Source organism: Oreochromis niloticus, unplaced genomic scaffold, assembly GCF_001858045.2.
Source record: "Oreochromis niloticus isolate F11D_XX unplaced genomic scaffold, O_niloticus_UMD_NMBU tig00006690_pilon, whole genome shotgun sequence".
In the NCBI taxonomy this organism is placed as follows: Eukaryota; Metazoa; Chordata; class Actinopteri; order Cichliformes; family Cichlidae; genus Oreochromis; species Oreochromis niloticus.
Window position 1 is genome coordinate 166,651 of NW_020328122.1, and position 27,269 is coordinate 193,919.

Below are 27,269 nucleotides of genomic sequence, written 5' to 3' on the forward strand. Positions count from 1 at the left end.
TACGCTTACGATTTTCCCCGGGGACCCTGTGACACCCCATTGAAGAGCCGTAGGCTGTGGATCTCTTAAGATGTATATATACGTGTGTGTGTGTGTGTATGTATGTATGTATGTATGTGTATATATATATATATTTTTTTAATCGCGAATAATATACATATATACACTTTTTGTGTCCCAGCTGAGTAACAGGAGGAGAAGAGTCTGGTGGAGCAGCAGAGGAACAATTTCAATGCCATTTGGACTCAGCTCAACCACTACAGAGGAAACAATGACTTCAACACAAAAGGTAAGAAAAATATCACAGTTGTACTGTTATTGAAACTCTGTGTAGAGCTGGTTGGTTTTTAAAAACCTGTTAACAGCAGCTTTTTCTTTTCCATCCTGGGCTCCTGCATATATACAGAATCTACATTCACAAACAAAAAACTCAGAGGTTACAAGAAAATACAAAGATTATTTTTATCAGCACACATTGAAACAACAATATCATCAGTTGAACTCACAATTTTTTATGAGTAAAAGATTTTCTCAGCTGATCAATATTTCTTCAATATGTATTTTTCATTACAACTCTCATTGTAGCACATCATTGAAATGTGATAATTTCACTAGAAGGTGATGGTAACACACCTACAATATGTTTGTGGACATGTTTGATTCCACTGATGGAGGGAGTTTCAGTTTGTTCCACGACTGCATTTCACTCACTGCCTCTGTTTGTATCTCTGTCACTGCAGGACCAAAATGGAGCGAGAAGTAAGCGCACTCAGGAGGTCAACAAACGTCACAGAAGAAAGGGAGAGAAAACATACAGCTGTAATGAGTGTGGAAAGTCTTTTACCCGGGCTGAAGGCTTAAAAAGACACAAATTCATCCACAGTGGAGTTAAAGCTTACAGCTGTGACTTGTGTGGAAAGTCTTTTACCCTGGCTGGAGGCTTAAAAAGACACAAATTTTCCCTGGCTCACATCTTCAAAACGCACCAATTCATCCACAGAGGAGTTAAACCTTACAGATGTGACTTGTGTGGAAAGTCTTTCAACCGGGCTCAAAACTTAAAAAGACACCAACTCATCCACAGTGGAGTTAAAGCTTACAGCTGTGAGTTGTGTGGAAAGTCTTTTTCCCTGGCTCAAACCTTAGAAACACACCAGCTCATCCACAGTGGATTTAAACCTTACATCTGTGAGTTGTGTGGTAAAGCCTTTGCTCAAAGTTGCAGCTTAAAGAAGCATCTAGTTACCCACTCTGGAATTAAGCTGTACAGCTGTGACTTGTGTGGAAAAACTTTCAGTGAAAAAAAGTACCGAAATATTCACCTACGGACTCACACTGGAAATGATGTTTCCTGCTGTGATCAGTGTGGAAAACCGTTTACAACAGATGCACAGTTAAAAATACACATGTTTAGCCACACTGAGGAGAGACCTTATAAATGTGACCTGTGTGAGAAGACTTTTAAAGCTCCACATCACCTGAAAAAACACCAACAGATCCACACCAGAAAGTAACTCTACTAGTGCAGTTACTGTGAGGTATGTATTTATCTTTTTATCCTGTAATTTTAACCTGATTGTTTGGAACAAGTCTGATCGGTAATTTTGTGGAATTACATTGAATGAACTGTTTAGAAAAAGGAAGAGTCATCTTTGTCCGGTAAGCTGAGTGTTGTAACAGTAAAATGTAATTGGATGTTGGCAGAGATGCTTTTTATTTCAGGCAACGTTCAGGATAAAAACGTTGAAGGAATTCCCTGACTCACACTGTCTTTGTTTAGAAGTGGAGCAAAGCACATGGATCCAGTTCTCAGCCCTGCCGTCACTGTGGTGGTGGGAAAGAGTTTTTCTGTGACCTTCCAATCATCAATGGGACCTAAAAATACATCAACGTAGACACACTGGAGACAAAATGAACTACTGCAAAGAATGTGGGAGAAGCTTCCACACACCAAGTACATTAAAAATACATGAACTCTTCCACAGTGGGGTCAAAAAGCACATCTGTGACCAGTGTGGGTCATCCTTCACCCTAAGCACATGAGCTTAATGAAAAAGCATAAGGGAATCCACACAGGAGAGACACCATACAAGTGCAGACACTGTGACAAAAGCTTCTCACAATCAGGTCATCGTAACAAACATGAACGTACACACATGGAAGTGAACTTCAGCTGTGACCAGTGTGACAAGAGCTTCAGGAATCTCAGTTCATACTCCGAACACAAACAATCCCACACTGTAAAGAAACTGTTTCACTGTTACCAACGTGCAAAAACATTCACTTCATTATCTGCTCTGTGCAAACATCAGCCTGATCATGCAGGACTGAAATCACTGGATCACAATGAATCTGAAGAGAGAGAAAGATCCTCTTCTGGTTTCAGGGTCGGACTTAATCGGTCGGAGATCAGGCTCCACAGAGTTCAGATGGAATCTCCTGTAAAGACTGTCAGCTGATGTCACACTTGGATCTGATGAGGTAGCTCTGATTTCTGGACCTGCAGTGAATAATCCTGAATGTTACATTTAGGAAGCTGCATGTATAGATATGCATATCAAGTTAATTTTTTTTCGTCTGAGAGAATTTAATTTTCTAAAATGTTATCCCTGTTACATTTTATTCTTTGTTCCCTTAGGATACAGTAGTGTTTAGTAGTTGTACTTGTTACTGTATTATTAAAGTTATAGAAATGTCTTTTTTAACAAACTGATATTGTATCAAAATTACAGATATGGATATATATCAATGTTGGGTCTGTGTTTCCACATGCCCCGCTAGTTTAGAGACTTGTTCCTCATGAAGAATGCAAAACATAAGAGATCATCTTCATCCGTTTTTTTAACTCGCTAACGAGGGACGCTTTGGTCAAGAACCAGCTCTTGAAGCCTAAATCCTTCAAAGAGCAGCTGTCCTCATAGCCTTTTTATGGACATGACAGTTATAGTTTACACAATACAACACAACACAAGCACCTCCCACCGTAAAACCCCCCAATGGTTCTAAGACAAGGCACTATTAGTGTGTATGTGTAAGCACCCATATGCATGCATGGGTGTGTGTGTGTGTGTGTGTGTCTGAGTGAGTGTGTGAGAATGTGTGTCTCTCTTTGTGCGTGACTTCCAACTGTTTCTAACAACATCCTTAGTCATAAAATGATAATCTCCCCCAAACCCAATATATGGTTCAATTCCTGTATTGGTTCACCATGCACAACACAGTGAAGCCATACAAAGGGCAGGAAGCTTACCAAACAACAAACAGAATCAACAAACAGATGTCTACAATAAAACCCCCCCAGCACAGAGTAGCTGGAGAGGTGGTCAGAGACAAAGGAATGTCTTGATCCTATAGATTGAACTAAGACTCTCAAATTTAAGAACCACAATGACAACATTCAACAATTAGACTTCAGTCAATTTCTTTCATTTGAACTTTCTTAGTTTTTCCAAAATTAACTTCTTTTTTTAAAGTATTCATTTTAAAGAAGTGTTCAAAGTTAAAAACAGCAGCACACATCAAGACCATTTTAAAGATCACAGGTGACTACTTTTAGTTGTTTCAAATTCTATTAAACCTCTATTTTTGGCTCCTCCTTTTACTTTAGTGTATTTACTGTATTCTTGAAGTCCACATGTTGTTTTTTAATGAATTCATTTTGATCCACATGTTCTGCAGCTGTTTTCTTGTTAATTTGAAGTTTGCATTATGAAAATCCTGATAATGTTATGATGATGAACTCTGTGTAGAGTTTGTCTTATTAAACAGTTTGGTGTGAAAACATAAAGAAATGGTCTCACAACAAGTAGTTTGAGCCATGATTTCAGATTCAAAGTAATTTAACAGTTTTCAGTGGTACGTGTGGAGGTTTATCAGAGGAGGAGACTTGGCTGTTCTCCACTCACACTGAACAGGGTTCCTGCAGCTCGTTAAAAACTCTGAAATGATCTTCAAGGACAAAAATATTTGATTTTTCTCAAAAACGTGCTGTGGTGGTGGTGATGTTCCTGCATTGCAGCAGTGGTTTGAAGATGTGTTCTCCCCCCTGCTCGTCTGCACGACTCTCACGGAGCACCACTTTGAAACGCAGCCTGTCTGGCTGTTGAGAGGGGCCGGTTGTCTTTAAAGTGCTTCCAGGTAATTAAGAAGTGAGCGCAGGGCTTTATACGGTTGTGTGGTGATTGTCACAAAGTGAACAAGGTCTCATGGTTTGATGCTTATCCCATGCCCCATGTTGACCCGGACTGTATAAGCACTGCTTGTTTTTTTTATCATGCTACATTTAACCAACGCCCACTGGCAGATTCCCTTGTGTGCAGAGTCCACAGACAAAAACGTCCTTCTCTACTCTGTATGGTTCGTATCAATTCCTCACACTTCTGTTTGCCTTGGTTGAAGCCCGACCATTTTCCAGCACCTCGTGGAGCGCTAGCTCACACTGCATATGCTGTTCCTTACCTGGATGGTGTTTTCATTCATAGTGATACCTCGGTGGATCGTTTGCAGTGGTTGGTCACAGTCCCGGAGTCCATGAGGCAGGCAGGGCTGATGGCAAACCCAAAGAAGTGTGTGGTTGGATGGAGGGAGGTACAGAGTTTGGGTACTCGTGATGTGTCGGTCGCGAACGAAATGGCTCTTAGAGCCTGATCTTTGATGTAAACGACGCGCCGGCTCCTTATCACGACTGATCGACTTATCCTTATCCTTATCACCCCCTAATCATGTTAAGGTGGCAATCCCTCAGGCAGAAAACAGAAAAGCAACAAATCAAAAAATAAATTAAAATATTGCTCATCAGATTCTAAACTAAAAACATGACAGGAGAACAATGCAAACTAAAACTACATAATTTCACAGTCTTTAATTAGGGGTATAACATGGCATAAGATAGTATAATAATCTCACAATTCCCCCTTTCATCTCTTTTTTTATAATCCAGTTTTTTATAAACCTTATAATCCAGTTTTGCGAGGTCCAATTTTTCTTACCCCTATGGCCCTCTGTCCCCCTTTAACGGATGGACCTTATGTGGGATGACCTCTGTGTTTGGGCAATTCAGATCCAAGAAAGACTAAATTTACAATAACAACAGTAGTTACAGATGACCAGTGTTGGGACTAACGCGTTATTAAGTAACGCGTTACAGTAACTACGTTATTTTTGTGGTAACGAGCACGGTAACTAGTTATTATGCCAAAACCAGGAACGCGTTACTCGTTACTGGGATTTAGATAGGCTCGTTACTCATTACTTCGTGTGGTGGATATCGCGGAGCTTCCACAGATTCAATAACATTAGCAAGTGGTGGAGGCCAGCAGGTGGATGAAGGAAAAGGGAGGCAAGAGGAGAGACCCGAAGCGGCCGCCGGTCCGAGTATCAGGTGAACTGAACTTCAGGTAAGAAGTTATGACCTGCAGTCTATGTGAGTCAGATATAAACCAAGTTTAGGTGGAGTTTTTCGTACTGCGTGCTAGCTAGCATGACGGAGTTTCTATACAGCTGGGTGGGTGCTATGTTACTGATGTTGAACTTTATTTTGTTCATACGGTTAATTATTAGAGTTGCCAACCGTCCCGTAAAAAACAGAATCGTCTGGTATTCAGAGAAAATATTACGCGTTTCGTACTGAGGTGAAAAGGAACACAGTTTGTCCCGGACTTCAGCTACAATGAAAAAGACACAAAGCTGAAGCTGCACAGCTGCCTCTTCTTCTCTCATTCTCTCCTCTCCCGTTTCTACTTCAATCACGAAACTGATCAATGATCAGCTGATCGGCTTTTCTCTCTTGTTTATTTATCGCCCACTTTGCGCCAGAAAGAGGAAACCAGCGGATGTCGCGTTAAACAACAGCAGCACGTTTAAGCTTGATCAGCTGTTGTTAGAATTGATTTAATATTACTTTCTAGTATCAGCTGATGTTTGCTGGAGCCACAGCTGTAAAGCTGCTGGTCATGATATCAGTTTGGTTATCTGGTGAGAGGGAAACATGCAGATGAAACCAGGAGATGTCCTTACTGAATCATCAGAGCTGAACAGGTGATGTAGAAACAGGGTTACCTTTTAGGTGACATGAATGAGTTGAAGGGAAGTTATGAACTGTTTCTGAGAGACAAATAACACCAGGAACCTTTTCTACGTAGCTGACAGCTGGTAACTGTGCAGGGGTGGGTCTAGCAAAGTGTTGCCAGGGGTCCAGGTAGGGCATTAACAGGGAAAGGGGGGCACAAGGAAATAGTTTTCTTTATTATTCTCATTTAAAATGTCTAGCTTTTAAAAAAAATAATTATCTGAGTCTTGCAACAAACAATTGATAGATTGATACATATATACCATCAGAACAGTGTACATCACTGTCACAACAGCGTTTATTTTCATTCAAAGTCTTTATGATTTTTCCTATAATGGCGGGCCGGTCTCTAGTCAAAATGCCCAGGATGATTTTTTTGTCCCAGTCCAGCTCTGTATGCAGCTCATCTGCAGTCTGGTGTTACCTACATCTTCCTATTCAGAAGGCAGAATTTCCAAGTTCTGAGTACAATCAAAAGCACCACGACTGCAGTTTTTGTGTTGGATGTAAAAAGTAGGCTAGAATCATGGCGGCGGTCAACGACGGTCCAGGCGTGGGATTTCTCTCGTGGAAATGTGCACATTATTTTTTCCTTTCTGTTGGTAGGTGGCACAGTGCACTTGTGGCAAGTAAGCAAGCTAGAAGACTGACAATCTTGCTGGGTATCCAGTTACAGAAGCAACACATTAACAAGAGAATTCTGAGTAAAACCAAAGTTACTTTCCCTAGTAACTAGTTACTTTGAAAGTAACGAGTAACTTGAAGTAACTGAGTTACTTTTTTAGAGAAGTAACTAGTAATGTAACTAAGTTACTAATTTAAAGTAACTTACCCAACACTGCAGATGACACTCCCATCACTCTCCAGTTCTCCCACAGCTTTATTTTGGTGCTACAGTTTTCCCCAACCTCATCTTGGTGCTACCTTGTACCTTTCCCACGTACTCAGACTAGAACCTCTGTCCGAGGAGCTTTTAACCTTTATTTTATTGCTGCAGCTACCAGTTTCTTCCAGTCGGGTGATTCTCTGCTCCTCTATGAACCTCCTTTATCTGGTGTTCCTGGATTTCCGCCAACCCCTTCGTGGTTATTAGTAGGGATGCACCGATCCCGATACTGATATCGGGTATCGGTGCCGATACTGTAAAATGTGTGCGTACTCGTACTCGTAAAAGTCAACCGATACCATGAACCGATACTAATGTAGCCCGGATGGGAATTTGGTAGTAGATACTCATAATTCCCATGGACTTGAACGCCACATAAGGTGTTCACAGTTCACAGAAGAGAACGGCATGGAGAGATGCACGAGGTTAGCTGAACCAAAGTGAGAGACTCGGCTAGTTTTACTGAGGTTAACTAGCACAAAAGAGTGTGTGACTAGAAAGCTAACCGTGTGAGAGCTTCGCAACAGAGTGTGGGTGAAGTGACTTTTTGTTTCAACGGTCGCACCACCGTGGAAAACTGTGTTTCCAGCCATGACCGCCGAGGCTAAAGGCTAGCCCGGACTGCTTGGCTGCGCCACGGAGGCAGCTGCTATGGACTGTCGGAGAGCTGGACAGTGACTGGCTAACGCGCTGTAGCAGAGACAGCATCGGGTCCGCAGGGAGTGGATTTAGTGTGGGACTGGTGAATGGCGACCTACCGAGCAACGGAACTGTAAGTCAGACTTTTGTGCTCTTACTGTGGAGAAGAGAATTTTTCTCCATCATCCAGCGTGAGCAGCAAACAGGCCTGCAACAAGTGTGAATGTGAGTGTGTGTGGGGCCCATGTGTGAATATTGTATGTTTAGTGGATTTATATAACGTGTTTTGGAGTGTATATTAGTGAGTCACTTACCAAAAGGTGATAACATAAGTTGGGTTGTTTAATATAATTTGAAAGGGAATTATTTCATTTATACAGTGTATTTCATGTGGTTAAGGAATTGGAATATCATTTGAGTTTAAAAAAGGGATGTGTTGTACAGTATTTGTCTCTGCCCTTACGTTCAGTAAACGTTTCGTTTGGGTTAAAGAGTTGTCTGGGGTCATTTCTTTACTACTGGTTAAGTTTAACTTGTGTGTGGTAGAAGTATCGGTTTTTGTACTCGGTATCGGCAAGTACTCAGATCCAAGTATCGGTATCGGATCGGTTTGAAAAAATTGGTATCGTTGCATCCCTAGTTATTAGTGTGCTTATGGGATCCATCCACTTGAGGTGACTAGCCGGAGCCCAAACGGCATGACACTTGACCCCAGTTGCTGTCTTGGCAGTCTCTGTGTCTGTCTCTGCTGTGAAGGGTCCTTGTATCTCGGTGACCTCGTCTGATGTCTGTTCCTTCCTCTGTAAGAGACAGAAAACCAAAACACCTCTCTGCCTAGCCTTGATAATCTAATGTTGTTATCCATTGTTCTTCTAGTGATTCAAATTTGGTTTAGAATATCATGTTCAGGACTCTCTGATCCAGGGACTTATTCTAATCATATCTACATGTGTAAGCATGGGCGATCATGGCTCAAAAGTTGGGAGTTCGCCTTGTAATCGGAAGGTTGCTGGTTCGAGCCCCGGTTCGGACAGTCTCGGTGGCTGTGTCCTTGGGCAAGACACTTCACCCGTTGCCTACTGGTGGTGGTCAGAGGGCCCGGTGGTGCCAGTGTTCGGCAGCCTCGCCTCTGTCAGTGCGCCCCAGGGTTGCTGTGGCTACAACGTAGCTTGCCATCACCAGTGTGTGAGTGTGTGTGTGAATGGGTGGATGATTGAATGTGTAAAGCGCTTTGGAGTCCTTAGGGACTAGTAAAAGCGCTATATAAATACGGACCATTTAAGCATGTTTGCATTTACTTATGACCTTCAGAAGACTGAGTGTCAACTCTTATTGGCAATGTGTGTATGAAAATGATTATAACCGCTTATTTAAGTAAAAGAAATCAAAAACAAATTAACCATTTTCAATTCTAACATTTTCCCTCCTTTTCACAAAAGCATATCTTTCATTCAGCCTGCTGTCCCACGGTTTCCTCTCCAGTGTGATACTCAGTTTCTCATGAACACTGGCTTTTTATCTTCTAAACGCTATTCAGTTTATTTCAATCATTAATGCTTAAACATGAAAATGATGATTTATGCTTCTCACCGGTTCTCTGCGTCATAATCTTAAGTTTTACCCTACCTAAATTATTAAACACACAATGTCATTGAAACCATTGTTTCATGTTAAAACTCGACTTCCCCCTTTTTGACACACTGCCATGTGTCAATTCACCGCAGCTAGAAATTAAAGGAAAAGGTTAGTGACATCATATCTCAGAAAACATCAGAAATTCTCCTCTCGAGTATTGTTGCTCTAGCCCTGCTGCCCTGTGTTGGGGAATGAAATCAGTTTAATTATCATGTTAGGTCTGTTGAACTCCTGGCTCCGCCCAGAGCCTGCATCCACAGAACTGCCTAGAAACAAAACCTGTGTGTTAATATGAAGTTCACATTTGCAACTCCGTTTTTCCCCACTGTCCTTCCCTCACTGACCACAGCAGGGGAATTTATGTCTTGGTTCAACCATGAATCCAGCTCACCTGATTCATCACTGAGCCTAACCATCACTGGCATCTGATAGTATGGCACTGCATCTTCTTCCCTTAATGTCACTGTTTTCAATCTTTTACTTAGAGTCCTTAAACATGAGATAGACCGCGTCCACAACAAGTCAATACAGCTGTAAATATGGCCAATTATCAAGTGTTCATTTTAATGCATGCTTTAGTCAACCACTCACCCAGAGGATCTTCAATCCCCAATTCATTTTCCTCATTTAATAAAGTCTGTCATTCTTCCATGTCCTGGTAGCTGGCCCATCCAGAGCTGTATCATTTTGAAATGTACATACAGCAAGCCGAACCACACCTTGGTCACACCAACCCTTTTTCCACCCTGAGGATGTCCAACGTCATCCTAGTCTGGACTGTCAAAGTTGACTTTAACACCAACTGTTCTGACATTCCTGTTTATTACATTCCCTGGTCAGATTAGCAAGTCTATGCACACTAGAATAAACATAATCAACATGGTCGACATTTTATTGGGTGTTATTTAAAAATATTATAGCTTCAAACCCTCCACCCCTGTGGGGTTTGACAAATTATGTTTATCTAGAACTCCTCTACGTCTCTACATTTTTGAGAATTTTATACTTGGTGTCACATTTTAGGAATTTGACCATAAGTGACATTTATGGTGTTATCACCCCCATCTCGGCTTACCTTTCCCACTTTTGGTGATATTCCTCCGTCGAACATTTGCAATTACCAAGTGGGTGCTATAGGAAACAAAAGCTCAGGACAGAACAACTATCAGTCATGTGCTTCATGCAAAATTTGCATATATTTTGATTTCATATTGATCCTCTGAGTGTAATGGTACATTTTAATTTATCAAAGCTAAACACAGTGGTTTTTCCTTCAATGTTTTACTCTTCTTCTTTGCAGTACTACATCCTAGTGTAACAGAGTTAAAAATACATCTGGAAAAACATGTACTTACTAGAGATGGACCGATCCGATATTAGGTATCGGTATCGGTCCGATACTGACGTAAATTACTGGATCGGATATCGGCGAGAAATAAAAAATGTAATCCGATCCATTAAATATCAAAAAAGCACCTCACAAAACTTGCGACACGGCGTAACTCGGCTCATAACCGTAGCAGTCGGAGCAGTGCGCGTCACCTGATAGAGCGGCTGTGTGTATTTGTAGCCTCACTAGCAAACCAGCATTTCATCTCTGAGGAAGTTATCCCAGAGAGAAGTAAAGCAAGTGTGTAAGTTCATCTCTGAATGTTTGTAAAGCGTACCTGCGTTAAGCTTAACCACCGATATATGGAGCGTCGGCATCTTCTCTCTCCCTCTCCTGCCGCTACTTCATGAAACTCCTTAATGATCAGCTGATCGGCTTTTCTGTCGCAAGTCCGTCTCTCTTGTTTGTTTTTGGCCCACTTTGCACCACAAGGAGGAAAACAGCAGCTGAACAACAGCAGCGCGTTTAAGCTTGATAAGCTGTTGTTAGAATTTATTTAATATTACTTTCTACACCAGGATCCTTTTCTACGTAGCTGACGGCTGGTAACTGTGCAGGGGCGGATCTAGCAAAGTTTAGCCAGGGGGGCCGATAGGGCATGAACAGGGAAAAGGGGGCACAAAGACATACTTTTCTTTCTTATTCTCATTTAAAATGTCTAGCTTATAATAAATAATTATCTGAATCTTACACCCAAAGTTTTAATCTGATGTAAAATGTATAGCAGTCCATTACTGTATATAGTACTTTTTCCTTTGGGAAGATACCATCTGTGCAGTCTGCAATTCTGTAGAAGAAAGATGTTGAATCTATTTAATTATTCTTGAAAAATAATTTATTTCTGTGCATTTTTTTTCACACTGCATCAAATTAAAGTTGATTATGTCGATTAAGCATCACGAGGTGGAGGGTGGGGGGTGGTTCCCTTTTTTTTTGCTGGGAGTTTGCAACCCTATTAGTTAGGTTGCTTAATATTTCTGCTACTTTTTAGCAGAAAGTAGCAGAAATATTTTAAAGTACTCTTTAAAATACCAGAATAGGGAGGATGGAGTAGGTTTCAGTTTATTAGATTGATCAGTGTTGCTGAACTATGAAATATTTTGGGTGCAGTGTATTTTTTACATACAAGTATAACAGAATAGCTTTAGTGTTGTTGTTTATTTAAACTTGAGTATGAACTTATACAAAATGCAGCACGATATTAAAAAAACAGTTTTATTGATTAAAAAACACACTATATCGGATTAATATCGGTATCGGCAGATATCCAAATTTATGATATCGGTATCGGTATCGGACATAAAAAAGTGGTATCGTGCCATCTCTAGTACTTACCTGGTCTTAATTATTATTTTAAGTGTGAATTTATCATTTTTGTTGTATTTTATTGTGGAAACCCAGAAACCAGATGGTGTCTGAAGCTTCTAAGGCTTCCGGTCCTCACAAAGCGCGTTTGCACTGTGAGGGTAAGTTCAGTAATGAAAGGCTCTGACATTATTATGGTTTCTGGCGTAAATGTTGGCACATAAGTTGTACATGTCGATGTATATAGGTTTGTATAGATTAGTGATGGGTAGATGAGGACTCGTGAAGCGTTTCAGCACATTCCCCAAACTGTATTGATACTGTGTTGACACGGACAATCTGATATCCTCGTGTTGGTGTTGTTCCCTCGTTATAATAAATAATGTTGTTCCAGCTTCAACATTACAAGTGACCAATCACCTTCTGCTGACGTCATCCGCGACCTTGAAAAAAAACAAACGCCTTCAAAAATTCAACTTCACTTGCGAGAAGAGAAACCGCCTCTGTAAGGACAATATGTACAATGCTTACCATTTATTAAAGGAAAGTATCCTGAAATGCAAAGAATTCCAGTTCCTGGATCGGCGGACAGAAGCGGTTTTCCTTCTCGCAAGTGAAGTAGATTTTTTTAAGGTGGTATTTTTCAAAGGCACAAAAGGGGGACGTCACAACAATGTGATTGGTCACTTGCAATGTTGAACCTGGAACAACATTTATTATGATGATGTGGGAACAACACCCACACAAGGATATCAGATCGACACAGTGTTGCTGTTTTGCTCTATACTGACACCTGCTGGACCTTAGATATTTTTTTAATTACTTAAATGGGGTTTTTTTATTACACCATTTCCCCAGCTTTGGAAAACTCACAGGCACAGATGAAGCTGGGGTACACAACAACTGTAAAGCCAGGTGGAAAAGGTTCTGATAAGACGTCTTCCTATTCCTCCAGTACGTTAAAAGATCCTCTGATCTTGGAATGTTTCTCTCCGACTCTCTCCAAAATCATAAAACACATATTTTTTTAAAAAAAATGATGATAAAGCTGTTCAGTGTCAATATAGGCCGACCTGTGTTCATTCTTAGTGTGTTTGTCTCCTCATTTTCATGTTTGGCTCTGTCCTGCCTGAACACTGAGGAGGTGAAATAAATAATTTACACTACAAGTCACATTGCTGTTTTTTCCCATTCTGATAGATTGAAACACTGAAACAAAGACAGACTAATTATTTGCAGTTTAAAGATCAAAATGATCCCACACAGCAGAAACTTTTCTTTTTCTTTCGGGCTCCATTTTGTTATGGAGAGATGTGTATTTTTATTTATCTTTTCGAAAGTAATTTTGTGGGGGGGTTTTGGTGGCGACTCATTCTTTTGACAGTTACGGATGTGGTACCTTTTAAAAACAGTTTGGCGCATTGGCAGTGAGTGATCACAGGCTTCACTCTGTGAGCTTGATACATGCACCGGTGCGTTAGTGTTGATGGCCCCATCACTAGTATTGATGTTAAAATGTTACTGCATAACCGAAACAAAGGCTGGTTGCTGTTAAACAGTGTTTGGACTTACTGTTTATCTGTGCTTTTTGTGACGTTTGTTTTACATTGTGGGAGCTACAATTGCGAGTACCACCAGAAGACACATGTTAAGTGTGTTCTATGTCTTCTGCAGGGATGTGCACTTGTTAACAGTCATTTTGTCTGTAAAGCTCAAGCATGTGAAAGTGTAGTGCTCTACCATAATTTGTCCACTAGAGGGAAATGTTTAGCCGCTGATACTTCTGTTATCCTGTTATTTTGATTATACGGTTGTGAAAAGTATTTGTATGGGTTATAAGATTTCTTTTTGTATACAAGTTCAGTGTGACAGACTGTAAAATGGGAGAAATTTTTATTTTCCATCTTTTCTTTATCAAGTAGTAATATGTAAGTCTGTCAACACAAGGCGTGTTTGCACTGTGAGGAATAAATCGTGAAAAGCCAACCTTTCTGAGCGTCTGTGATTTATGAAGAACTGGAAGCGTTACACTAGCACATGCCCCTGTCGGTTGTATTCTACTTTTTAATTATTGACTATTTTAAGGGAGAACCTAAATCACATGGACCAGTGTTTATTATTACATATCTCTATTTTGAACATGACAAATCTACCCTTCTGCTTTTATTCATAAATATTGTTAAAGTTTTGGCTATTTTGTAATCAACTTTTGCAGTGGCCTTGCTATGGTGAATAGTAACATATTCGAGTCATGAGTGATATCAAACGTTTTCTCCACTGTAGCATTTGGTATTCCCAACAATATAATCTGATACCTTAATCAAAACACTGCCAATAAAATACAATTTTCTTAATGCAACCATCAGTAACTTAAAATTAGCAGCCAAAGGGTTCAGTCTGCAGTTCCACACACTCATGTGAAGCTACAGTCTCCCCCTCCGGTCTCTCTTGTCCTCCTGCTCCTGCAAAAACAAAACAAAACAATGCATCCACCCTTTTCTTACCGGCTGGGTGAATTGTTTGTCGACATTTACTAATCCTAAGGTCAGTGCAGTTTTTGTCTCAGTATCAAGTCAGTCAAAACTTTTAGTACATCGTCAGTCCATCATTGTCCAGTCGCATGCATTCAATCACACACATCCAGGTATTGCTGATAATGGAGTCTCACGCACAACCTATTCGAGTATCCATTAACAGCAAGATGACGTCATCATTTTAAAGGAAAACACTTCCCTGTTATTTTGGACTGGATTGACTCGCTGCAATCCTTTTAGACTCAGGACCATGTCATGTGATCAGTGTCCCATATAAGTGAATTTCTCCAAAACCCATTATAATCATTGAGAAGCACACTTTGCAACTGTTTCCAGTAAGAATATTTCATAGCACTTTAAATTTCAATCTCTCAGGCCTGGTTTAAAGAGCTGATTCTTAAATCATGAACTCACAAAATATCACCGTCGGTGGATCACACCTCTCAGATTTTCTTATCTCAGTGCACTGTAACAAAAGCAAACGCAAGTGTAACCAATAAAATACTGATTAAAATAACACATACTAAATGGTAAATGGCCTGTATTTATATAGCACTTTTATTTGTCCCTAAGGACCCCAAAGTGCTTCACATATCCAGTCATCCACCCATTCACACACAGTGGTGATGGCAAGCTACATTGTAGCCACATCCACCCTGGGGCGCACTGACAGAGGCGAGGCTGCCGGACACTGGCGCCACCAGGCCCTCTGACCACCACCAGTAGGCAACGGGTGAAGCGTCTTGCCCAAGGACACAACGACCGAGACTGTCCGAGCCGGGGCTCAAACCGGCAGCCTTCCGATTACAAGGCGAACTCCCAACTCTTGAGCCACGATCGCCCCATATTAGGGGCCCGTTGCAGACATGTCCAAGCATAAAACCATCTCTCTCTCTCTTAGAGAAAGAAAACAACCCAGAACTCACTGATAAGCTCAACCTAGTGCAGAAGTGTAGACTTCAATTTAATTCAATTTTATTTATACAGCACCAAATCACAACAAAAGTTGCCTCTAGGCACTTCATAGGTACAGAGACAATCCCAACAATCATATGACCCCCTGTGAGCAAGCACTTTGGCGACAGTGGGAAGGAAAAACTCCCTTTTAACAGGAAGAAACCTCCAGCAGAACCAGACTCAGGGAGGGGCAGGGCCATCTGCTGCGACCGGTTGGGGTGAAAGAAGGAAAACAGGATAAAGACATGCTGTGGAAGAGAGACAGAGGTTAATAACAGATATGATTCAATGCAGAGAGGTCTATTAACACATACTGAGTGAGAAAGGTGACTGGAAAGGAAAAACTCAATGCATCATGGGAATCCCCAGCAGCCTACGTCTATTGCAGCATAACTAAGGGAGGATTTAGGGTCACCTGGTCCAGCCCTAACTATTTACTTTAGCAAAGAGGAAAGTTTTAAGCCTAATCTTGAAAGTAGAGATAGTGTCTGTTAAGGCTGGGCGATATGACCCAAAATTCATATCTCGATATGTTTTTACCTGGATGGCGATATAAGATATATATCTCGATATTTTTTTTAAGCCATAAAGTACGAACAAAAAGAGAGTCCTTAGTCAAAGCTGTGTCCCAGATGTCACACAGGCACTTTTATTAACATACAGAATAGATGTACATGAAAAAATTACTCAAAAATAAATTATGAGCATTTATTAAAAAATAATGCTCCATAAATAAAAGAAAACAATGTTGTTTTTGTGCATAACAAAAAGCTCACAATTGTGCAGTCAAAATGTAAACTAAAAGATGTTGAGCATAATAACAAAGACAGATTTCACAGCTGCTCTGTTCCCAACTTCTACTGCTTGACTGACAGCCTGGAGTTTGAAATCCTCTTTGTAACCACGTCTCTTAACAGGTGCCATTTATGGTCCTTATACACACACAGTATGGTAATATTACGTTAAAGCACAGTACGTATCACTCCGCGATGCTCCTCGGTAGCCGTAATGCTTGGACAGTCCATCAAGCGGTGCAGCTCCGTAGCTTACCAAAGTCGTACTAAAACATTTTTTGACAGATTGCTGAGCGCCATGTACCACATAAAATCGGTTCGCGGTCATCAAGCACAACCAGAATTCATACATAAAGTGCGCTGTCAACTTTTGAGAAAATGAAAGGATTTTAGGCTGTGCAGCCCCTCTTGGCTGCATGGAGTTAGTGTAGTTAGCTCGTTAGCGTGGTTAGCTCGTTAACACGTTGACGCCGTCCAGCCCCACGCACGGGGCGATGCACAGTAACTCGCTAACGTAGATTTGCCGTGTCCATCTTGTCGCTACCTGCAGGTGAAGCGACGGTGGAGGGGGGGGGAGTTGTGTTCAGTGAAGGAGAGAGGCGAGGCCGAGTAGCGTTGCGTAGAGACAAAGGTGGACAAAAGAGAGGCAAACTTGTGGCTCCGCAAGTATAATTATAACGTAACATAGACTATATCGATATAAAGGATATTGTCACATCTTATATCTCGTATGAAAATGTATTGATATTTAGCTCTAGTGTCTGTCTCCCAAATCCAAACTGGAAGCTGGTTCCACAGAACAGGGGCCTGAAAACTGAAGGCTCTCCCTCCCATTCTACTTTTAAATTCTCTAGGAACAACAAGTAGGCCTGCAAATTGACAGCGAAGTGCTCTAATAGGTCGATATGGTACTACAAGGTCATTAATATACGATGGGGCCTGATTATTTAAGACCTTGTATGTGAGGAGCAGGATTTTGAATTTTGGATTTAACAGGAAGTCAATGAAGGGAAGCCAAAACAGGAGAAATATGCTCTCTCTTTCTAGTCCCTGTCAGTACTCTTGCTGCAGCATTTTGGGTTAACTGAAGGCTTTTCAGCGAGTTTTTAGTACATCCTGATAATAATGAATTACAGTAGTCCAGCCTGGAAGTAATGAATGCATGAACTAGTTTTTCAGCGTCACTAAGAGACAGTGTGTGTGTGTAAAAACCATATGTGTGGGTCAGTACTATGTGGTGGAAGTGATACGGTCTCTCAATCACACCACCACATAGTACTGACCCACACATATGGTTTTTACACACACACTGGACATTCTGGACATTTGTTTACTGCACAACTACACTGTGTGGTCATCAAATCAAATCACTCTATCACAGGGGTGTCAAACGTACGGCCCGCGGGCCGGATCAGGCCCACAATCGGGTTTAATCCGGCCCTTGAGATGATTTTGTAAAGTATAAAAATGAGCAGCAATTTTTCAATAAAGAAACTGCTGTTCCAATTGTGTCCATTGGATGGCGCAATAGCAATTGTGAGCTACTTTGTTTTGTCCGCGAAATTTAAACCTTATGTGCTTTTGCACCCTCATTGCCCCAATATGTCTCTGTCAAAAGAGAGAAAGTGGATGCAGAGTGCAGAGTGTTCCAAGAAAAATGGTAATCCTCCTAATTATTCACGGAAGTGAAATGGAAAGCTGTATGTTTGGTGTGTTCCCAGCATGTTGCAGTGCTGAAAGAATATAACCTCCATCTTCATTCCGACAAATATGACAACTTTAAAGGACATAGGAGAAGAGAGAAGGTGAATGAACTCTTGGCGGGTCTGAAGAAACAGCAGTGTGTTTACTCACAGCCGAGACATCAGTGACGCTGCAGTGAAAGCTAGCTACCTTATTGCTAACAAAATTGCACTAGCATCAAAACCATTTAGTGAGGGTGAATTTGTAAAAACATGTATGATGAAGGCATCGGAGATTGTGTGCCCTGAAAAGCGCCAGGCCTTTGCAAATATCAGCCTAACAAGAAACACAGTTACCGACAGGATCTCTGATCTTTCAGCGGATTTGGACAGCCAGTTGAAGCAAAAAGTAAAGTCATTTATTGCATTTTCAGTTGCAATTGATGAAGGCACAGACATTACAGATGTTGCACAACTGGCAATTTTCATCCGCGGTACGGTGTACATTTTAGGACATTGTCAGGTCTCAGGAAAAAAGTTGTCAGGTATCAGACGAAAAAATTTCAGGTATCAGACTCAGACGAAAAAATTTCAGGTATCAGACTCAGACGAAAAAATGTCAGGTATCAGACGAAAAAATGTCAGGTCTCAGACTCAGACAAAAAAATGTCAGGCCTCAGACTCAGACGAAAAAATGTCAGGTATCAGACTCAGACGAAAAAATGTCAGGTATCAGACTCAGACGAAAAAATTTCAGGTATCAGACTCAGACGAAAAAATTTCAGGTATCAGACTCAGACGAAAAAATGTCAGGTATCAGACGAAAAAATGTCAGGTCTCAGACTCAGACAAAAAAATGTCAGGTATCAGACGAAAAAATGTCAGGTCTCAGACTCAGACAAAAAAATGTCAGGCCTCAGACTCAGACGAAAAAATGTCAGGTATCAGACTCAGACGAAAAAATGTCAGCTATCAGACTCAGACGAAAAAATGTCAGGTCTCAGACGAAAAAATGTCAGGTCTCAGACTCAAACGAAAAAATGTCAGGTATCAGACGAAAAAATGTCAGGTCTCAGACTCAGACGAAAAAATGTCAGGCATCAGACTCAGACGAAAAAATGTCAGGTGTCAGACGAAAAAATGTCAGGTCTCAGACTCAGACGAAAAAATGTCAGGCCTCAGACTCAGACGAAAAAATGTCAGGTCTCAGACTCAGACGAAAAAATATCAGGTCTCAGACTCAGACGAAAAAATGTCAGGTCTCAGACTCAAACGAAAAAATGTCAGGTATCAGACTCAGACGAAAAAATGTCAGGTGTCAGACGAAAAAATGTCAGGTCTCAGACTCAGACGAAAAAATGTCAGGTATCAGACTCAGACGAAAAAATGTCAGGCATCAGACTCAGACGAAAAAATGTCAGGTGTCAGACGAAAAAATGTCAGGTCTCAGACTCAGACGAAAAAATGTCAGGCCTCAGACTCAGACGAAAAAATGTCAGGTCTCAGACTCAGACGAAAAAATATCAGGTCTCAGACTCAGACGAAAAAATGTCAGGTCTCAGACTCAAATGAAAAAATGTCAGGTATCAGACTCAGACGAAAAAATGTCAGGTGTCAGACGAAAAAATGTCAGGTCTCAGACTCAGACGAAAAAATGTCAGGCCTCAGACTCAGACAAAAAAATGTCAGGTCTCAGACTCAGACGAAAAAATGTCAGGTCTCAGACTCAGACGAAAAAATGTCAGGTATCAGACTCAGACGAAAAAATGTCAGGTCTCAGACTCAGACGAAAAAATGTCAGGTCTCAGACTCAGACGAACTATAAATCTGGCCTGAGGGCTGCCATTTTTTACATTCAGTTATTTCTCTTAGAAATGTTGGATCTAAATAATGAATGTGTTACAGTTAAAGTGAAACACTGGTCAGTGTAAATGGCTCATTGGGACACAGAAACCTTTAAATTAAATCCCATCACCTGATATCGAGTGTCAAACAATGTCAAAGCTGTAAAAGCTGTTTACAGTCAGAATGTATAAAAACTACGATTGTAAATAAATTCAAACAAGTGAGCTTTTCTCTTTGTGCTGAATATCAACACTGTGATTTCTTAGACTGTAAGCTTTACATCAGCACAGTTGTAGAAGCCGTCACTCCAAATGTCTTTTGATAACAAGAAAAAAAAAAACCTTTTCAGTACACGGCCTGAAGTTCTTCTCCAAACATCTTCTGCCATCGGCTTTGTCTGCTGGTTTGAAGACAATAAGCCACAAAAAAGATGATTTAGTCACTTTGTCTGCATCATGCAGCTCGAATGTGTCGTGTAATGATGTTGAATAGCCGTCGTTATCCCTCTGCTGTGTCAGTAGGATTGTACTGTACAGCATCTCATTCATATGTGAGGAATGCTAATGTAACACGATAACAGACGTCTGGTCTTACATCATTAAAATATAACGGGCAGGAGATATTTAGATATTTTTATATTTATATTACATTTTATAGCTGACAGATATTACTAAATAGATAGAATTTACTAAATGGTTGAAAACATGAAAAATATGTCCATAATCACAAACGACCATGAGAGCCAGTAGAATTAATTCAACTGGACACTCAAAAGACGTCCTTAAATGTTCTTTAAGTGGCAGAACAAATGAACAAACAGTTAATCACTTACTTGAGATGAAATCTGCTCAGCTACTTTGAAAACAGCTTCTAACTGGTTCCTCTACATGCTTTTAAACCATTTAAAATTATAGTTCATAGTTTTATATATGTGAATTATATAATGTTAATTTACTATTAAACAAATGAAGTATTTTAGACTTTAGTTTACTTAAGCCATATTCCATATAAATCAAGTATCATACAAAAATAAAAATAGCTTTAAATACAGTCATGACAATAAAAGAATATGACTTTAAGGATTTAACAACATTACTTCAGTTGTAGTGCACCAACATCTCTGACACATTAGCACTAAGGAAACACTGAATGACCTGGTGGGTTTTGTCCATAAAACTACTCATCTAAGATTACCACACCGTAATAGATCTCTTAGCAAAATTATGCAAGATTTTAGGCACACTATACAAACACTGTACTGATGAGTCACTCATCAGTAATGTTTGTAGGGTGAGTGCATTTTGAAAAAATTTGTGCGAAATGCACTACAAGGTGGAATATTTGCAAAATCATGACTACCTCATGATATTTTGTCTCAAAGATCAACCCTATGCATATGTCAGTGCCATTAGGATGAAATTAACATTTGAACCAACATTTTAACATTAGACATATAATTTTAACAGCCTCTGTAAAAGAATATCCTGGCTGCTCGAGGCTGCCGTTTTCTCTGCCGTTTCAATCAAAATTAGAAATGCTACTCTGAGACTGAGATAACTAACAGTGCTGCCTGTTGTGCAGTTATTTTTCCAAACACGTTATTCAGGGTTACATACAATTTTAGACTGATGTGAGCCAAAGCCTAGCATAGCCTGTAACGTTATTATGACGGACACATTTCATGAGTGAACTTGACTTTAAGTGACTTGCAGGTTTCTTTGAAAAATACTTTCTTATATCCAGGTTCTTCCTTTTTGCTGCCATCCTCCTCTCCTCCTAGCAGCGCAGGCTTGCCGCTGCTAAAGCTAAACAGAGCTCCCTGAAAGGCACAGCCAATCACATTGGCCATATTTGGCACATGGCGTAGGACTCCAGTAGAGAACGTAATTTAACTCTTTCTGTGACGCTAGGTGAATGAGATGTCGACAGATCGATTTTGTTTTCTTTCTATCGGGTTTGTTTTTCTTTACTCAAAGATTCAATAATTGCTAGATATTGGTGGGGACATGTCCCTTCCATCCATGCCAAATCTACGCCCATGATCCATTCAGAGTATCACATCAGAGAAAAAGTGACCCGGACCAAACGTGTGCATATCCTCTATTCAATCCTATACCAACAGTCGATGCCACTGCTGCAGAAGCTACCAATAATACATGCAAGGGACTATCTCGGTCTGCTTTTGCAAAATGTCATGCTCTGTGGAATAAAACCAGCAGGTCAATCATGGCCTATGAGGAACGTGAGTGTAAGATGATGTTTTTTCGACCCAATCAGACTAGTTGGATGTCACTGTTCCTTGCTGTGGAAAGAAAGAAGAGAAAGGAATCAGCAATGTTTGCACAGCATTAAAGATAAAGATGTAATTTGATTGAACTTGTTTTTAATTATTAAATTGTGATTAATGTGTGAATCCACCCTTTTTTAAGTGACTTTGACTGAGACTGAAAATGTGAATATTCCTTATCAATTACTTATAATTTTACTGTCTTATTTTCCAATCATTTGCAAATCTTACAGACAATGCACAGTTATTACATTCTTGTAGAAATAGCTATGACTTATTTCTGTTTTTACACCTTTTTTAGGTTCAATCCTTCTGAAATGGGATTTGTGGTTGAGTACACTGCTGTGATGAAGCCCCTTGCCATGGCCTTTAACATCCTCCAAGGGCAATCATCTGTGCACATGGGCTTCTAGCTGCACTGTAAACCCAAATGTTCAAAGTAATTAAATAGATTAAGTAGTGTATACTCAAAGTCTTTAAAAAGTTCTGTTAACTTAAATATGTCAAGTTCGTGTAACATGTTCTTCTTTTTGAGTAAATGAAACTAATAATTTTTGATTGAATTGAACTATTTCTATATTAAGTAAGCATCACTTAAAATTATAACTTAAGCACAACGTAACACAGGACATATAAGAATGGTAAAGTCCTGTTATTTTTGTTGTTTCAAGTAGGTAGGATTTAATAATAAACTTAATTTATGTAGCACATGCTAAAATACAATAAAATCTCAAAGTGTTTCACCAAATAAGTAAAATCAAATTGTCTTAAATGCATTAGTGGAAGAAAAAATGTATTTATTTTAATATTCATTGTCTTATCAATGTATCCTATATATATATATATTTTTTTTTTCCGTAAGTGTTAAGCAGCTGCAGGAATCAATTTTTATTCCGAGTTAATCTCTGATTCACCCTCCGAAGGGGAAGGTGGCGCTAATGAGCGTTATACACTGATCGTTTACCGCTATTTTGAAAAAAATACGAAAGACAGAAGAAGTAAAGGTATATGGGTGGGAAACAGCACCAAAGAGGCAACACGGACGACTGGAGAAAGGACCTAACGGCAGCAACTAGCATCACTGGACTTACAGTAAGTTTTCAATTTTGGTATTAGTTTATTGTTAAAATACGAATATTTAGTTGTATTTTGGGTGCGTGTCGAAAAGAATAGCAGAAATGTCGGGTCCGTGTTTTTTATGAGCTTTGCAGCTCTCCCCGAAGGAAACTTTGTGCTTTCAGAGCTAGCATTAAGTTGTTGTAATGAGGGTCGCAGGTTGTTTAAAAAGTTAGATACTACTTGTTCTAGAGGTGGCGCCCGATCGCCTAGTCTGAAACAAAGTGTTTTAATCTCTCTAAATTTTTAAAGCCCCCTCTCATGACTCAGAATAGTTGGGTCCAAACAAGCCCGTTGTCCCTGCAGTTACACAGCGGAGATACCTGTCTGCAGTGAGAGTGCTTTCAAGCCGTTTTCTTGTTCAAAACGCTATATTTTAAACTATATGTGCGAATAAGTGGTGCAGGTGTATTAGGCGTTTGAGCAACGGTCTCGATGGGTGTTTTTTATATATATCAGTCACTTTATGCCGTAGAATGATCGGGAAACTCATCCTTCTAATACACCTGCTCTGACGAGCCACGTTGTTCACAAGCCAGAGTTACAGGGCCAATGAAAGAGCATGGCGCACGCATCGTCTCCTCTCACATGCCTTATTAGTGGAATCACTTGTCAATCAACTGCTGCCAACCAATTGGCACTCTTAGATCACTAAGGTCCTAAAAAACAAACCTGTCAATCAAAACAACCAGACTCGTTCGGAGAGAGAAGCAGTGATGAGGAGCCTGACATTTTTGACATTAACTGTGTATGCACATTAAATAATTTCAAATAACATGTTTGGGGGAACCTCTCATCAGTAACGCTTTAGTTTGTAGAAATGGCGTTGTTGTTTATTTAACCATGCCGTTAAAGTTCAAGTGCTGCTGCTTGTCTTCAGTATTGTAATATTTGCTCGATGGCTTTAGTATCTTGACTAGAGATGCATTCACACTTTGGGGATTAAATGAAAAGATCATTAACAGGGAAAAATTATAAATGGAAGTATTTATAATTTGTCACCGTTTGGATGCTTTTTAATTGTTCATCAGTTTATGCCTTTGGATCTCTCTGTTCCCGCTTCAAGAATTAAGACAGAGTCAAGGAAGAGAACTGGGGATGTGATAAAGATACCAGGTAATTCATTTTGTTTGTGAATTCTTCTACCAATCACCTCTCTCGCTCTCTCTCGAGTTGTCTTAAAAATATGTTAAACTAACTAATAAACCAACTTTACTTATGCTATTTTCCACCTATAGATTCTTATATAAAACAAATTGTTTTGAGGAAAACAGGCTGCCATTTTAAAGCAGTGTTAGCTGTAGTCCATGACCATGTCTTTGTGAGCTAATAGTAATTCACTTATTGTTATTATTTTAACTTGTTAATATAACTTAACTGTTATATTAAGTTGTAAGTATAAGGAGTTCTGTTTTGTTTCCAACATGATCTGGCAGTGTAAGTTGTGCGCAGCTTCCTTCACCTCCAGAATACAGTTATTTAGACACTACAGGCTGCAGCACAGCCACTATTCCCGAATCAGCCCTCTTCCATGCCTCTACACTGATTGCATTTGTACATTTCAGACACTTAATGCACTGAGTACTCATTTGTCAAGATATTGACAACTTAGCAGTTGTGCAGAGCAGAGTCAAAGGCCTGTGCTATTTAAATGCCCTTTATGCACATTTCAGCAACCCTTTTCTGAAACAGGCCTTTTCAGTCATCTCAGAAAGCATTTGAAAAATCATGAAACAGTGACATGTCCATATAAGGATTGTAGGTATAGCACAAATGATGGGCAATTATAGGACCAAGATGAGACGGGCTGGATGTCAGGAGGTCACTGTTAATGCTGAAAAAAGAAGTAGAAGTAATCCTGATAATGAACCTTCACATTCCAACAATAAGAGACCCAAGCGAGCAGAAGTCAACTTCCTACCAAACTTTCCCCAAGGAAAGGATCCTTCAAGCCTTGACCAGTTGAGGCAAGCAATTGTTGAAGAAGTCAAGAAGGCTGAGAAGAACCTGCCCCTCATTAGAAAGTTGATGGAGACCACATTTCCCCTGCGCAGACAAACCATAGTGATGTCCTGCCCACCAGTGAAGGAGCTCTTGGACCTCTGGCCTGCTCTAAAAATGGAGTCTGAGGTAATATGGATCAGCTCTCTTTAAAATGAAAATTGTAATTCTTACTCATGTGGCAGCTTTTTGCTTTTTGCTGCTTTATAAAGGTGTGCGAGATTCTTTAAATTGAACTGTATTGTCCTTCTGCTGTAGTTGTATGCAGAGTTTCAGCGGATTACAAATCAGAACCTGCCCAATACATTCTATGCTGAACTTGACCGCCATCTTCCTCGACTGATGACCTTATTCAGACAGAAGGCATCAAAACTGGGAAGACAGCAGATGCCCTGGCTGAAATTCTAAGAATTCACGATGAACAGGTAATAATAGATTGTTACACATTTCATAGGTTGAACCAGTGGAACATTGGACAGGTTCAATGATTTAAATGAGCTTTTTGAATTTTGCTATTAGTCCACTTTGTGTTTGCTATTTGTCTGACTGTATTAAAGATGTGAACAGGTTATTTGTGGACATATGTTCTCATTTGACTGTTGTTGTTGTTGTTCAGTAAACTCACCAGTATATACAATTCTGTTTTTATCTGGCAATAGGAAATCCATGATATCCACACCAAGCGCACTACCGTTCTCCACGCCCTTCCTGTCTATCTGCGTGAGGATGTCTCTGGATTTTTCAGAACCTGCACTGTGAGTGTCCTTAAGTTTCTAACAGATACTACTGTGTATATAAACAGTGCATCAAAGTACAAACATGTATTTTGATGCACTGTTTGGACTTACCTTTGTTTAGTCTACCCATACGGTTTCCATGTATGGTCTTTTCTGTCTCCTCACTACGAATGAACTGAATTGGTGTTTTGTTGAAAGTGATAAGATGTTTAGTAAAACATTTTCCTGTGTATTTCCTTTAGCTTAGTTTCAGTCTATCTCACACCACTTGATTCTCTGGTGAATTAGCTGATTTATGTGTGCAGAACATGGATCTTCTGTTTTTCACCTCTTACAGTGAGACCCAGGTCTCCCTTGTAAAAGAGGTATTGGATCTCAACGGGAGTTGGTAAAATGAGAAATTATATGTCGTCTGTTGTATTTCTTGGGTTAGATTGTGATTAGTATCTCTTTTTCATTCATTCAGGACGAATCTGATGAGTTGGAGCTTGATGGTGTTGAAGTGGCCCTCTTCACTGTCATCAGTGACCATGACACGACAAGTCCAGTTCACTACCAACCTGTGAAAACCTCTGTCGTCATTGAAAGTGATGCCATGGTCAGTCTCCCCAGATTTGGTGAAGCCTTCCTGGTAATGTTTGGACTGATCTATGCACTTCACCTCAGCTACCCCAAAGCCCTGACCAACACTTTAGAATTTACTCAAAAGATTTTACTTGGTCTAGAAAGTGGTAAACTGTCACCCAGGTTACAGACCCTCAAGAATGACTTGGTTATGTAGGAACTCATCTGAAAGAAGGATGCAGGGTAAAGCGTTATAAAAGGCTAGTTCAAAGTTCTCTCCTTTTATCTAAATAATGCCTCAAAACGTTATTGCATTACTCGACAGGTGTTCAGCCAATAGGTCCAAACTATACAACGTGCCTTTGTCCTCATTAACATAATGCAAAGCAACACTAATGTTTTGTATGTTTTAATGTTTTTTGTAATACTATTTCTAAAACATTGTGGGCTGCGCAAGATGACCTAAATTTTACTGTTTGATACTGGTTAATGTAAAACAAATAGCATTGTAATTCACTCAAATTGCTGCCCTGTTGCCTTATTCAGATATTAGCCAGAGAGCCAAAGGCACATTTTGATATTATTTATTATTATTTGGCATTATTTTTTATTACTCTGACAGTTTTCCTGACTAAACAATTTTTACTTATTTTATATATTTATATTTATATATATAATATATTTATATTTACTTACCTACTTATTTATATTTATAAATGTTTTTGTTAATTATTTTTGATTTATTTAATTTAAAAAAAAAAAAGTATTTAATTTCAACATAATGTGCTAAAAGGGAGCAGACAAGATACTGTTCAATGGCAGATGTTTAT

At 39.8% G+C, this 27,269-nt stretch overlaps 2 long non-coding RNA genes across 5 annotated transcripts; both read left to right on the plus strand.

Annotated features, from left to right (window-relative positions):
• Nucleotides 1–227: 227 nt before the first annotated feature.
• Nucleotides 228–1,966, plus strand: LOC112845323 (uncharacterized). Its single transcript, XR_003218140.1, has 2 exons — nucleotides 228–289; nucleotides 741–1,966. It is a non-coding gene; the product is annotated as an uncharacterized LOC112845323 (long non-coding RNA).
• Nucleotides 1,967–21,579: 19,613 nt separating this feature from the next.
• LOC106097433 (uncharacterized) lies at nucleotides 21,580–27,117 on the plus strand. Of its 4 annotated transcripts, none has more exons than XR_003218136.1 (6): nucleotides 21,580–23,113; nucleotides 24,204–24,253; nucleotides 25,030–25,267; nucleotides 25,397–25,563; nucleotides 25,798–25,893; nucleotides 26,342–27,117. It is a non-coding gene; the product is annotated as an uncharacterized LOC106097433 (long non-coding RNA). The 4 variants fall into 4 exon arrangements; XR_003218137.1 differs by having other exon boundaries at nucleotides 25,074–25,267; XR_003218135.1 differs by having other exon boundaries at nucleotides 24,169–24,253; nucleotides 25,074–25,267; nucleotides 25,397–25,893.
• The last annotated feature ends 152 nt before the right edge of the window (nucleotides 27,118–27,269 follow it).